Source organism: Pecten maximus, chromosome 11 (assembly GCF_902652985.1).
Source record: "Pecten maximus chromosome 11, xPecMax1.1, whole genome shotgun sequence".
NCBI classification, from domain to species: domain Eukaryota; kingdom Metazoa; phylum Mollusca; class Bivalvia; order Pectinida; family Pectinidae; genus Pecten; species Pecten maximus.
Window position 1 is genome coordinate 39,804,226 of NC_047025.1, and position 4,138 is coordinate 39,808,363.

Genomic DNA, 4,138 nt, shown 5'->3' on the forward strand with positions numbered 1-4,138 from the left:
ATTTACGTGCGTCGTTATATATATATATATATATAGAGAAAATCACAATTAAATATATCTATTAGTAATGTATCATACTGGTACAGCTGACAGAAACATTGTCTAGTTCTAAAGAATCTAGCGCAGGTGTGAATTTTGGTTCGTCGCTCTACTTGTGATATAAAATGTACTTGTGTTTGCCACTGGTCACGTGACGTGATGCGGGGTCAGGATGGACAGCGCCAGCGACAGCCCACTGCAGAGTGCGCGTGGAAAAGAAGTGAAAAAAGTGTCTTTGGACTAGAGACCTATTCAGATTGTATTCTTTAGCTGGACAATGGAATATTTGTGTGTTTGTCGACATCAATGAGGATGATTGTGTTCGTGCAAATAGATGCACATGAACTTGGCCAATGTTGGTGTATTTTTCCGACGGGAATTTCGTCACAGGTAAGTTTCACGGCAACCATTACTGTACAGCCAGCGTTACAGCGGTCATGCAGTGTGGTGGACCAATGACCAGTGACACAGTAAAACCAGGGAGTTGTATTTAATCCATGGTAAAACTTGATAATATACAATAAGAATATTTACAGTAACATAGTAATTATTATGGGTGGGTTGCAAACCAGATACGAATTTATTCCGTCGTCACAAGCTGTTCTGTTAGGTGACCATAATATACATGTACATGTCGTGAACACGTGACACGTGAAATAGTTTATTCCTATATAGAAATACGTTCAATTGTAAAACAAATATGTAATAACTGGAATATATGCGTTTTCTACATCTTCATAGAAACAATGGAGATTATATACGTCCCGGCTACTGAAATACGCAGTTACTTTTGCAGACGGCAGCAAATGAATTGCGCGGGAAATGTTTTGTCACGTGATATAGGGGTCAGCAGCAGACGTGCTGTCGTGATGTGTGTACTGTGTCTGGCTCAAGTTAGTAAATTTGTGCTATACAGCACGGGATTTGATGCTATTATGTGTCTGCTATATACAATTGTATGAAACGTCACATGGACAGATTGTCTGATATGGTGAGAATGAGTTTAAGTTACTGTAATGGTTTTCCCACCTTTGTTAACGTTAATACACAGATAAGTTATTATACATGTAATGATCGTCTCCCCCTATGACCAATTCCGGTTTTTTCCGGCGGCAACGGAGGCAGCTGCCTGTGTATCATGTAATTAGTTGGGTTACGAAATTGACATCTGAATTCACTGACTACATACATAAGTATCCGTATAACGGCGGAAATTGTTATCTAATAACTACCAAGCAATGCTATATTATTAAAAGGTGTACAGAAAAGTTAATTTAACTGTTAACCGAAATATGTATCGTTCAGGATTTATAACAAAGGGTCTTTTAATCATTGCTTATACATTGTATATTGAAACATTTGGTAAAATTTTGAACCGCATTCATATTATAAACAGAAAATATGCAATATAGGTTACATATATCGTCATGGTTTGAGATAAATAAATTTGTATTTCAGTTTGTGTTACCCCATTCGCTAAATACCGTCTGAGATATTTATAATGGCACGCACATTCGCTGAATACCATCTAAGATATTATGACATAGTCACTAAAATCTGGAGATGTGATAATACTTCATTTCACGGCTAAGGTTAGATATTTAGTATGAATGATTTATTGAAGATGTTTACTTTAAAAAAAAGTGAATAGTAAGGCCATATGTAGTTTTGGAAAAGAAAATAGAAAAAAAATAACCTGCCCCGGGTGAGGATCGAACTCACGACCTTCAGATCGCTCTGTTTGTAAGTGATTATGAGACTGACGCGCTACCTACTGCGCTACCGAGGCGGATATGTGTAATTAACGGGTAAATATTTTTATCCAATCTCGTGTTTCGTAGGTCAACCGAAAAGCATTTTATTTTATTTAACATGATTTTGAAATGTCATGTTAAGTGTTTCGAATAGATTAGCAAATAAAACTATCTACTACTAACTCAAACAGTACATTTTGTTGCTTTGGGATTCCGAGCGTTTCGTGCACACGAGTTGTCGAGTCTGCTACAGTACAGTACGTGTTCGGGCCTTATGCCTAGTCATACAAAAACAGTAAGGGATGTAGATCTATGAACATTAAAATGGTTTGTCAATCAATTTTACTAGAAAGTGTACCAGATTGAGTGTTGAAATAGTACTACCACTATTTTGCTGTAGATCTAAGCTAGATACTGCAGGAAGTTGAGAAATACGCCGGTATGAAGGGCGATAACTCGAACAGCCCGAGTGACGGCCTACATCATGGACACGGACACATCCATGCCTCTACTGAATAAATATATTATATATGTTGATGTGTCATTTACAAGTTCATCGACATTATCCATTGACGAGTCCTTAATCAAGCTCCGATAGTAAACTCGTTGGTATCAATTTCAATTTCTTTATTGACTGTAGGCCATACGGCCCATAAGTACATGTTATAAACAAAACAATACATGATAATGGCATAGACATTTAGAACAGCAATGCTACAGTACAAATACAAAGTTGAGTACGGATTAAAGATATAAAGATCGGATTTTGTTTGCTTCAAATATAAATTTGCCTAAGCGACTTAGTTCTTTGATATTTTGTACACTTAATAACTGTATTAATTTGAACATTGAAGGCATCATATTTGATGATTTGTCAACATTCCAAGCCGGTGTTGTTACACTGTTTCGAAGTGTTATTAATTCGCCGTAATAACCCTTTAGGTGGTATTTGAAAGAATTGTGTTAATAATATCAAGCATATCAGCATGTACTGTTGATTTTTTTTTCTTTTGGAAATAATACAAACTTGGTTAGAATTATCAGTATTGGATGTCTGTTGTAAACTATATGTATATTGGCACTGACTGACCCCCTCGGGCTCATGGGCGGGGCTAAATAGGGTAATTGACTGAAATTAAAAAAAAACTACTTCTTCTCAAGATCTTAATAAGGTAGAATCAAATACTCTTCATAGATGGAAGGGCCTTAAGATGTTTTACCAAATTTGTGAATTTTATTACTCTGGGGTCACACGTTTGTCCCGAGGAGGGGACTATTTTTACTATAGTTTATTCATGGAAATCCCATTTCTGACCATCATTGTTTGATTTCTATTGGAATTTGGAATTCATTCTAACTTTGTTAACATTATCAGCATGAGATGACAGCTTGATAGTATGCACGTGCTGCTCCTAACTGACCCTCTGGGCTGATGGGCGGAGCCAAAAAGGGCCAATTAAATTTACTTAAATATTTCAAAACTAAAGTGACCGTTAAGGCCCACGGGCCTCTTGTTATTATTTATTGCTTGAAGCACTTTGGTTCCCATTGAGAGTAAAACTGTCGTATTAATTTAAAGATTAAAACTTTTACTACTTGGGGGGAAAAACACACGTTTCCCATTATGTATCATTATGGAGAGATGCACTTTATTCAAGCGAAGGAATGTCACTTAACATTGACCCCGATCACGGTGTTTATTGCTCTATGATGCTCAGTTTGGTTTTACACCTTAGTTGGGAACTGATGATGCTGTATTTGCTTTACTTGTTATGATTAAGAAAATGCATTCAAACAGTTGTAAACTTTATTGCTGTTTCGTTGATTATCTTAAGGCGTTTGAAAGCGTGAACAGAAATATATTATTTTCGAAAATTTCCCATAGTGGTATCGAAGGAAAACTATCATTATCCCGAAGTCTGATGCAAGAGGAGAGAGGGGGGTGGGGTATCCCTTCCTTTTCTCTATATGTGTTAATGATTTTGAAAATTAGCTAATTAATTCCTCATGTGACGCTTTATTCTTTAGAGGTGTTACTATGTTTCTTCTCGTGTACGCAGATGACATTGTCCTTTTCTCAGAATCTGCCAAAAAATTTCAGATTCTTTAAAATAATGTAACGACAAATGGCTATGGACTGTAAATACCTTTAAAAAATGCTGGTGATTTTAATGTAAAACTGCTGGTGAAATAAATTAACGAACTAATGCGTTTCAGCACGGATAACAAAATTATATCAGTTTGAATCATTTTTGGTGATAATAAGACTGCATTTGAATCAGGAATATAATTTGATTAATGTGTCATTTGAAAAGACACATCCACTTATTCAGCTTGCATTCAAT

General features: G+C 36.0%; 1 non-coding gene across 1 annotated transcript; it reads right to left on the bottom strand.

Annotated features, from left to right (window-relative positions):
* Positions 1–1,736: 1,736 nt before the first annotated feature.
* Positions 1,737–1,828, bottom strand: Trnam-cau. Its single transcript is given in 2 exon segments — positions 1,737–1,772; positions 1,792–1,828. It is a non-coding gene; the product is annotated as a tRNA-Met (tRNA).
* Between the last annotated feature and the right edge of the window lie 2,310 nt (positions 1,829–4,138).